Source organism: Centruroides vittatus, unplaced genomic scaffold, assembly GCF_030686945.1.
Source record: "Centruroides vittatus isolate TY-2023 unplaced genomic scaffold, ASM3068694v2 contig_1976, whole genome shotgun sequence".
Taxonomy (NCBI): Eukaryota; Metazoa; Arthropoda; class Arachnida; order Scorpiones; family Buthidae; genus Centruroides; species Centruroides vittatus.
Genome location: NW_027121216.1, coordinates 66,746 through 78,473, shown reverse-complemented (window position 1 = coordinate 78,473; position 11,728 = coordinate 66,746). Strand labels below are relative to the sequence as shown.

At 32.9% G+C, this 11,728-nt stretch overlaps 1 long non-coding RNA gene across 1 annotated transcript; it reads left to right on the top strand.

The window, feature by feature from the left end:
* The first annotated feature begins 1,538 nt into the window (after nucleotides 1-1,538).
* Nucleotides 1,539-2,102, top strand: LOC136970439 (uncharacterized). Its single transcript, XR_010879984.1, has 3 exons — nucleotides 1,539-1,840; nucleotides 1,914-1,982; nucleotides 2,058-2,102. It is a non-coding gene; the product is annotated as an uncharacterized lncRNA (long non-coding RNA).
* Nucleotides 2,103-11,728: the final 9,626 nt, after the last annotated feature.

Below are 11,728 nucleotides of genomic sequence, written 5' to 3'. Positions count from 1 at the left end.
AACCGCATAGCCACTGGTAGGCCGCGTAATTAGAATTTTTATGAACGCTTTGTAAAGAGACATTTAGAGGCCAAATTTTTATCTCAAACAGTAATAATGGTATGATGTTAATAGCACGACATATTAAATCATTTTCCATAATTCTTTAAACATTTATTCGAACTTGTGTAATATTTAATATAATACAAGCTTTTAAGATTAAATTCTTTAAATAGTTTTGTAATTACAGTGTGCCCATTGATAAAATTTTTTGAATTTAATGAATAGACACACTGCCTGGTTACCGTTATCATGGGTAGATAAGCGAACCAATATTATTGATGGTTTCTAATTACACGGACTACCCTATTATATTATATCCAGATGGATGAAAGTCGCTTCATCGCAAATGCGCCCAATACCTTTATGAATAGAAGCTATCTTGATGGAATTCGTCGCTGCCATATTTAATTAATTTCGTACACAATTCTATTTCGGTAAAACAAAATCTCCATTTCAAATATAAAACTAATTTTTTTATACTCAATCTCTAACTTTATGAATTTCTTCGATTCTGTTACCATTGATTGTATCATACATTTAAATTTAACTATTACCACAGGGAAAAAAACGAAAATTTTAATTCTAAGGAAATATATATATCGAAGTTTAGGTTTGGAATCCATTATCGTTCAATTCATCATAGGAAGAGTATATTGCATTTTCATCTGTGAGTATTCGTTGCAATCTTTCATTATACAGACAAACGTAACACCTTTAAGTTTGATTTTAATTATCTAAGAAATATAGAATTTAAATTTCTAATTATATTTGCATAAAATTGCGTACCTGTTACGAAATAATGGAAAACTGTTTGGCAAGAATTGAGACCGAAAGTGAGTACAACAGAAAAAGAAATGAATTGAACACAGAAGCAGAGATATGTTTGAAATGCGTTTTATCTTCGTTGACGTCTACAGCAAGAGTTTACGGATATACTTTCTTCGTCCCTTGTTCCTGCCACCACCAAAATGATGTTAATGTTCACCAAATTCTAATAAAATCTCATTCATTCTTCATCGAATGTTTCTACTGGATACATTTCTGTTTGATGTCTTCCATGACAATACCGGTTTTGTCAGAGATGATTCCTTGTGAATCGTGGTACTTACTAATCGAGAATGACGTCATCTTTGTCAAAATGGCTGTTGCTGTTTTGGTTTTAACATTCGCTCTCACTTTCAGTATTATAAAAAGAGTAAAATTAACCCCGAAGTTTAAATTGACGAAATCGGAATATTTCTGTCGTAAAGAATTGTACGACGTGATTAATTACACTAGAATTTTCGTTTCTGTTATTGTTGTATGTTTAACTATTTGTGGTCAAGCATTCAATATTTTTTATTTTTATGCTGCTGTAGAAAAAGAAAAGACTTACAAGCAAGAAGCACTTTTTTGCAGCGTAGAAGTTGGAATTTTCATTAATTTAATTATCGGTGGAATAGCATATCTCTGTTGTTTTCTTTTATTGTTTATAATCATATTAATGAAGATTTTCCAGAAGCTATCTGAAGATCTGCAACTATTAAAAATGAATGATGCGAATTTGGAAACGGAAATAGAAGAAATTATGATCCAACACAATGAACTTTGGAACTATGTGAAACAATTGAATGGCTCATTTAATTACGTATTGACAATTTTGTATAGTGCTATAATAACGGAAACCAGTCTACTTTATTATGTTTTGATATTTTCGAAAATGGAATTTGCATTGAAAGTTTTTATTTGCATAATTTGTCTTGCAATAACGTTTGGTTGTGTTTTAGTAGGATTTTTACTATCCACATTCACATCTATTGTAATTGTTTCTGTATAGAATTTATTATTTTATTTTTACTTTACTTGTAATGATTGTTTCTTCTTTCTTTCAGATGCAAACATCGTTTCAGGACATTCGAAGATTCGCTCAATGCGATCTGAAATTGGAACAGAAATTAAAAGTAAAACTTCTCTTATAAAATACAATTAGCGTTACTTTTTAATTTGCATAAAGTAATTTTATGAATTTTGTACAGATTGTGAATTTTATGAAAAGATTTGGGAAGGCATCTTTATGTTTACTGTCAACGGTTTCTTCGATGTTACCAAGAAGTTTCCTGTCAAGGTATGCGAGTTAATTAACTCTTTCAATATACTAATTTATTCTAAATGATAAATTTGAATTTGCAGATGTGTAGCGCTCTGTATTCTGTGTTTTCGAGTCTGTTAAAATTCAAAACCGTTTCCAAGAAGAAAAACTGCTCTTACTGAGACTTGAATTCAAGAATCTATTTGTTTGAATACAATTTCATCTTATAACATTTTAATTAATAAGTCTTAATTCATTTATATGTGATAAATAAGATAAACTGTTAACGTTTCTTGTCACGTGATTGTCATGTTGTAATAATTTACATTGTTAAAATTTCAACGAAGTTTTCGAATAATATTTTATTTATATTTTGAAAAATTGATTAAATAAATGTTTGGAACTTGAACATTAACTATATAGTGTATTTACTCGGACACATGGCAATTTCATCACTAATTTTTCTTCAGTCAACTGAAGAAAAATTAGTGATGAAATAAATTTAAACGTCGTATCGATTTTAATGACGTTTGGAATGTCAAGCATGATTCCACTGACTTTCTAAACACCATTTTCAAACTTCTAAGCTTACAGGAAAGCGAAGCTGAACGTCCGACGTAAACGTTTTCGCGTTTAAAACTTCGGTTTCAACCTCGCTATTATCTCATCTAGAAGTAGGGGAGACCGGGGCAACTTCGGCATACGGGGCAAGTTTGTCAATCGCATTTTTTCAGAAACAAAATAAAAGGAGACTCTGGTTAGAAGTTAGGCAGTTGAGTTTTATTGGTGGCTTGTTGAGTGTGGTATTTGTATTGTTCTCCAACAAGCGCAGTTGAATTAACAAGTAAGTTGTCTTTTTCATTCAATTTTCTATAATATTTTGCTTCCATTTATATAGAATTGGCATGTTTTGTTATAATTCCATAATAACGAAAGTTACTTTATCTGTTAGAAGGATAAAACTTGAACTTATTTACGTGGCCAGATCATGGCTTAGTACCCTGTTCTCAGGGTTCTACTTAATGTTTCAAAATCATGACTAGTGGGGCAAGATCGGCAACAGTCGTTGCCGATCTTGCCCCGGATCGTGTTCTGCTATGGTTTGATTAAATTTTCGAAGAATAATTAGGTTTAATTATTGAAAAATTTTAATTTTATTTCTGCAGAACTGTACAAAAAATGGTTAGGAATTATAAAAGAAAAAAGGATGATAAATACGATCAAGAATCCTTAAGGCAAGCAATCCAATACTACCGAAATGAAAAAGTAAGCCTGAATTCTGTTTCAAAGATATATGGAATTCCTCGGAGTACTTTACAATACTGGATGAACAAGGAATTTTACGAGCCTGGTATTCAAAATAAAGGCCGATTTAAACCTGTGTTCACTTCCGAACATTTATCGCAGCTGAAACACCATGTAGAAAATAAAACGATATTAAAAGTTTCTGATATATCTCCACTTCCGAAACCCAAACAAACGGTTTCTAATCGGGGACGCAAACAACAACAGGCAGAAGAAATAACAGGATCCCCATAGAAAGCCACATTAGAAGCAAAGGAAAAAAATAAAAAAATCCGGATCTTGCAGAAGGGCAACGGTTTTAGAGAATTTGGATTCGAAGTTAACTAAAAGAAAGAGGCAAAAAGATCCCAAGGAACCGGAAAATGATAAAAATACTTATTGTATATATTGCAATGAGGAATATGGCATTACTCAGGAGGAGTGGATTATGTGCTGTAAATGTAAAATGTGGGCTCATGTGGACTGTACGGATGTAGAAAATGAGTATGCTCAATTTATTTGTGATATGTGTAAAGAATAAGAGAATAAACAATATTATTTTTATTGCTTTTACATTGCTTTAGGATGTTTTCATTTATTTTCTGTTTCATTTTTTTTAATTAATTTTTGTTTGCATTTTTTATTTATTTATATATATCTTTGAACTTGCATTTCGTTGTAATAATATTAAATAGGTTTTCGGACTTGTATTTCTTTGTTTTAATAATGAATTCCAACTTATAAATTGTTAATAACACAAATTTATATACCTGCCTATCTTGCCCCATTACTGTTGCCGAAGTTGCCCCTGGTATAGAGGCAACTTCGGCAATTGCTATCTTTTTGTAAAATTGTTATTATTTTAATTATTTTTACTTCCAAACTTATTTTAACCAGTTCTATAGTAAGGTAACATTCTAGTAGACAATAAACAACGCTTTTATTACAGTTTACAGCAGTATTTGTTACAAAAAAATTAACTTATTCTTAACATGCCGAAGTTGCCCCGGTCTCCCCTATCTCAAATTAATAAACAAACTTTTTGCCCCTACTTAAAATTAATAACACTAAACAATGAAAAGTTATTATGTCCGTAATCTTCTACATTTTGTCAAATTTGACGATAAAAGCGTGTATTAAAACCTACATTAAACAGAAAGTGTCCGTATTTCTTTATGTAAAACGATAGGTCTGTGGCGAACACTGACAATGGAATCAGAAAACTGATTGAACATTACTTTTTAAAGCAATACACGAACCAAAGCCGAATTATTGGGCTAGAAACGGCTACAATAATAAATAATTTATAAGATAATTTGGTACTGGAGTTAGGCGCCATCTTTTGCTAAATTTAATAATTATAATTTTAATTAAATAATTTAATAATTTAGAACTAATTGGAAGAAAAGAATCTGCCCGGAGCGGGACTGGAACCAGCAATGTAATGGCTGTCGATGGTCGTAACGTAAGCTTGTATATACTGGAAGAGGAGATAAGACCAGAGGTCCGGATGGCGTAATTGGCAACACATCTATCTTATAAATTATTTATTATTGTAGCCGTTTCTAGCCCGTTAATTCGGCTTTGGTTGGTGTATTGCTTTAATGCATACCGGGTTAGCTGATGAAGTTTGTTTATACATTTCTTTTTATTTCGAAACTACGAGTGTAAAATTATTTACATTAGATAAACACCTGATGACTTTCGTGAGTAAATCATGTTAAGGTTTGAAGGATCGACAAGACTGCAGTTTAAGTTTTTTATTAATCGTATATATTACTTAACACGTGATCCTTACGCGCAGTGTTGCCAAAAGGAATAAAATACAAAATTTTATAATTATTTTTTTCCAACATAGGCCTACCCTCTTTATTATGGAATTTTTGATTTCTTTTTAATTGTATAAACAAATGGATTTTCGTTAAACCATTTAACAAGATTCAAACAAAAGTATATTTCTAAATTTCTCGAACTTAATAAAATAATTACGTTGTTCAGATAATTATATTTTAGTAAAAAATAGTAATAGAACATGGCCGGAGTTATTTACGTTTAATAAATACACAAAAATATAAATACGACTTTTTACAAATGTGAGATCCTGGGCAGGTAAGAGGGAGTCGTACTGTACCTCCTTTTCCGGCGACTCACTTGTCAAGGATGGCTGTTACGTCGACGGCGCGTTACGCGTTACGCGAGTGGAGAAGGAGGAAGGATGGGGTCGACGATAAGGCGAAGCCGACAGTCAAGAAAGACACCATTTTATAACAAAACAAGATTTATTAAAAGCAAAACGAACAAACTACACGTCTACCCTCATATACAAAAGGGGGTCCGGAGAGAGAGAGAGAGTTTACAAATATATATTCATACCTCTTAACAATTCCGTATTAGACGGAGTCTGGTAAATGGAGTTGTAGATGGTCGTAGACGGGCACTTAACACTTTAGAATTCTTTTGAACTTTAGAAAACTTTAGGATCGGTCGATGGCGCACGTCGTACTCAAGAGACGATCGGAGAGAGCCCCTTTAGGGGGGAAGGAAGCGTCTTTTATAGGTTTTTGATGAAAAAACCGGTTACGTGATCGACAACGGATTGCGATTAGGGCCATAGGTGTTCCCGGGATTTAAATAAACGACTAGTTCGGACGCTAACTGTAAACTATCGTGCAAGTTGATCTACCTGCTCCGAGGGAATAACGGCTTGTTGACAGTTAGGGGGCGATCGTTGCCAGTCGAGGGTCAACGATTTCCCGGGTATGGAATGTTGTTGATTAAGTCGTTTATAAATGAAGTGAAATAATTCAGAAATTTTAGGTTCTTAACTTCCAGATTTCACACAAAGGTAAAAAGTTTGTCGTTCCTTTCCGTTGTTCGCACCATCAGCAATCCTTGAAAAATTCACAAAGTTACGTCTCCGAGACGACCTTCCATTTCAGGCTACACCTCCACAAAAAAAGTGTAAAATCAGGCATAGCGTCCTGCATTGTCTTATGATTCTGTCGATAACATAACTGTGAGAACCAGGAGTTAATTTATAAAATGTGTTTTAAATCAATATTATTTCGTTTTTCAAAAGAAGGAAATTTTATCAAAATTTTTCATACTCCACTTCCTCTGAACCAGGACGAAAGAAGATAGTTCCATCTAAAACGAAAGTTCTAGTAGGGTGAGAAAGGAATCATGGACATTTTTCATTGGCCCACCAGTTTTGTATAAAAGGTGAAGATCACCTTAGACAATTGCTTTTAGTCATAATCCAACATGCTACTAGCCACTAAGAATAGCCATCCTTCAAGTTTGAATACATTTCCCAATGTATGTACTGTACGTTTGGTACTCTCATCGAGTATTAAAATATATATCTACTGAACTTATCTTCTCCCAAATGTTAAAAGTTCTCTCAAAAAATATAATGAATATGATTTTATAAGCTCTCTCGTTGTTAGTAATTCGAATCAGGAATCGTTTAGGTCAGGGTAAGTGGTCGATATAACATTATTGGAAGGTCGATTATCAAGCTCAAGCTAAGGATAAGTGGGAGCTAAGGATCAAGCTTATCCGTCCCACTGATTGTCAGTTACAAAAATTTAATAAGTGCTTTGTTTTGCTTGTAACACAATCTTTTTGGCAGGGGTCGATGTGAAATTTCGGGGTCGACGATCAAAAAAGTTTGGCGACCCTTGGTTTAGATAGATGTATATATTCCGCTCATTATATTCTTAGTTAATCGAACATTCATTTGATATATTTATCATTTAAGTATTATGTTTAACCGTAATCTATTCTTTACATTTTGTATAAATAAACATATTTAGATTTTATATACTTCGTTTAACGTCTACTTTCATTTTCGAATCGGTAGGTCCCTCAGATATAGTTCAAACAACTTGGACTAATTTGAAATAAGACATTCATTACCACGTGAGTTAGGATACGTGTATAATAAACCCAACTAGTGTCAGGATTCTGACTTTCATACTGCTCTCTCAGCTTTGTCATTTTCAATAATATCCATCCTGCAAAGTATGTGAATTGCATCACATAACCTTATTTTAATAACTATTTGCTTTTAAAATAAGAAAAATGTTTTGATGGTGCATGCGTCACTTTTATTGCACTTCTAATCAATAGAAAATTGCAATTCCGTTTGGAATCTGAGAATTAAAAATTATTTAATTTTTATTTATATAAAACTAGCTGACCCGGCCACGCGTTGCTGTGGCTCAAAATGTATCTATTATAAATGTATAACACTTCCCCTGTGGGGGAAATTTCAAAAAATCCCTTCTTAGTGTACATTCTCTTGACGTACCCTATTAAAACGCAATCAAAAACGCATCTAAAATAGTATAATAAAAGCCGAGTTCTTCACAGTAAGCCTTAATCCCGTCACTTTTCCCGCTGGGGAATATCGAAAAATTCCTTTTTAGTGTATATTCTGTTGACGTAACCTATTAAAACGCAATTAAAAACGCAAAAAACCGCATGTAAAATCTTATATATAAAATTCTCGTGTCACAATGTTAGTTACCTTTCTCCTCCGAAACGGCTTTACCGATTTTTACCAAATTTTATATGCATATTCAGTAGGTCTGAGAATCGGCTACTATCTATTTTTCATACCCCTACACCATTTCCCCCTTTCAAAAATATATTTATATATGGATTAAGGCTTTTATGTCCAACAGATGGCGCTAAGTTTGCTTTTCTGTCAGGCATTATGCTTTTCTGTGAGAATGGACTGAAGCAGATCATTTTCTATCTATCTATATAAATAAAATATAACGTTCGTTTGTTCCTACCGATTCCTTTGAAATTTTCACACAACGTTGCATTCGAATACGCACCTGTTTTTATATAATATACATGTCGAAATTCCCCCCAGTGGGGGGAGATGGACGGGATTAAGGCTTACCGTGAAGAACTCGGCTTCTATTATACTATTTTACATGCGGTTTTTTGCGTTTTTAATTGCGTTTTAATAGGTTACGTCAACAGAATATACACTAAAAAGGAATTTTTCGATATTCCCCAGCGGGAAAAGTGACGGGATTAAGGCTTACCGTGAAGAACTCGGCTTCTATTATACTATTTTAGATGCGTTTTTGATTGCGTTTTAATAGGGTACGTCAAGAGAATGTACACTAAGAAGGGATTTTTTGAAATTCCCCCCACGGGGGAAGTGTTATACATTTATAATAGATACATTTTGAGCCACAACAACGCGTGGCCGGGTCAGCTAGAAATTACCTAGAAATAATTTATATGGCAAAACAACGTTTGCCGGGTCAGCTAGTATAATAATAAGTATAATAAAAGCCGAGTTCTTCACAGTAAGCCTTAATCCCGTCACTTTTCCCGCTGGGGAATATCGAAAAATCCCTTTTTAGTGTATATTCTGTTGACGTAACGTATTAAAACGCAATTAAAAACGCAAAAAACCGCATGTAAAATAGTATAATAGAAGCCGAGTTCTTCACGGTAAGCCTTAATCCCGTCCATCTCCCCCACTGGGGGAAATTTCGACATGTATATTATATAAAAACAGGTGCGTATTCGAATGCAACGTTGTGTGAAAATTTCAAAGGAATCGGTAGGAACAAACGAACGTTATATTTTATTTATATAGATAGATAGAAAATGATCTGCTTCAGTCCATTCTCACAGAAAAGCAAATGCCTGACAGAAAAGCAAACTTAGGTCGTCGGAAGTTAGCGCCATCTGTTGGACATAAAAGCCTTAATCCATATATAAATATATTTTTGAAAGGGGGAAATGGTGTAGGGGTATGAAAAATAGATAGTAGCCGATTCTCAGACCTACTGAATATGCATATCAAATTTGGTAGAAATCGGTAAAGCCGTTTCGGAGGAGTAAGGTAACTAACATTGTGACACGAGAATTTTATATATAAGACTAGCGGACCCAGCCACGCATTGCTGAGGCTCAAAATGTATCTATTATAAATGTATAACACTTTCCTCGCGGGGGATTTCGATAAATCCCTTTTTAGTGTATATTCTGTTTACGTGCCCTATTAAAACGCAAAAAAAACCGCATCTAAAATAGTATAATAGAAGCCGAGTTCTTCACGGTAAGCCTTAATCCTGTCCCTCTCCCTTTTATAATCTTAATTCGTAAAATTTAGAATTTAAATTTTAAAATAAATATTTCAAATTTAAATGTACGTAGAACAGAGCAAAATATCGATTTCGTCCCATTCTACGTTATTCAATACGAATTTATTTCCTGCATTGATCGCTAAATGCATAAAAGATGACGTAAGCCAATACCGAATTCGATTTAAATTTGATCGTATTGCAGTTTAATATTTAACGATTTTTCAAAATCATATACGTTACGCGTTAGACAAGAATTATTATATTATATTCTTAATTAATTAATTAAAAATATATTAAAATTATATATAATTATAATATGTTAATTCATACACATTATTAATATCATGTTTATTAATATAGACTTAAAATAACGTTGTTAGACCTGATCTCTGCCTTAAACGATCAGTCTCATTAACGATAATGGTCTGTTAATTATGAACATAATCACAAATAAGACAATACACTTAGTAACAATGCGGTACCCCATTTTAATGAATCGATCGATCAAGAGGTTTGCCCGTAATACTTACATTGAAATAGATTCTTGTCGACTTGTTGTAACACCTAAGCATGGTTTCATTTCCATTGGAAGTCCTCTTTGAATGCATTATCTTTGGCAGATCGCCTTAACATTGCATTGACATATTCCATCAATTCATTTTCTATACCGATCAAGTGAGTTCGGACATATATACAAGAGGAGCGACCGGATGGTGGGAGAAAGAACCGAATGTATCCAGGACGGAGCACTAATTAAAACTTCCTTCAAAATTACTTATCCGGATTTCATTTTGGGTAATAAAAGTAAAAGGCTGAAGACTACACCGTCTCAACTGTTAGTAAAAGATATGTAAAACACAACAGTAATAAATTAATTAATGAAATTTGAATATATAATATATCTATTACGAAATTAAAATTTTATTAATATTTAGGATAATTTGTTGTGGTTAAATATAAATAGCTTTTGTTTACACTATTATAATTTTTAATGCTCAGACCATGCGGAAACATAATATACTATATATTTATTGCATTAACCTTGGATACTGTAAACAGTACCTACAGCGGAACACATATCGAAATTCAGGTTTGAATTCCACAATCGTTCGATTGATCGTTACACAACTATATTGCGTTTTCATTCGTGAGTAATTTTGTAATCTTTCATTTTACAGACACACGTAACATCTTTACGTTTGATTTTAATAATCTAACGAACGTATAATTCAAATTTCTAATTACTTTTCTATAAAATTACGTAAGTGTTACGAAGTAACGGAACATTTTGCAAAGATTAAAACCGAAGACAAGTATAGCAGAAAAAGACAAAATATGAACAGAGAAACAGAGATATGTTTGAAATGCGTATTGTCTTCGTTTACGTCTATAGCAAGAGTTTACGGATGGACGTTTTTCGTTCCTTGTTCCTGCCACAACCGAAACGATGTTAATGTTCACCCAACTGTAACAAAATTTCACTCATTCTTCATCGAATATTTCTACTGGATTCTTTCTGTTTGGCGTTTTCCATGACCTTACCGGGTTTGTCAAAGTTGATTCCTTGTCAATCGGGATACTCAGTAATCGAGAACAACGTCATCTTTGCGAAAATGTTTATTGCTAATGTAGTTTTAACTTACGCACTCACTTTCAGTATTATAAAGAGAGTAAAATTAACCCCGAATATTAAATTGACAAAGCCAGAATATTTCTGTCGTAAAGAATTATACGACGTGATTAATTACACTAGAATTACCGTTTCTGTTCTTGTTGTATGTTTTACTATTTGTTGCAACGCTTTGAACATTTTTTATTTTTATGCTTTTATAGAAGAAGGAAAGGTTTACGAGCATGAAGCATTTTTTTGCAGCATAGAAATTGGCATTTCCATTAATTTAATCTTCGGTGGATCACTATATCTAATTTTCTTTCTTTTCTTGTTTGTTATTATATTAATGAAGATTTTCCAGAAGTTATCAGAAGATGTGCAACTACTAAATATGAATCGTCCAAATTTGGAAATAGAATTAGAAGAAATTATGACACAACACAATGAACTGTGGAACTATGTAACGCAATTGAATGGCCCATTTAATTATGTACTGACAATTTTGTACAGTTCTCTAATAACGGGAACCAGTCTACTTTATTATATTTTAATTTTTTCGAAAATGAAATTTGTATTAGGAGTCTTCGCTTGCATAAC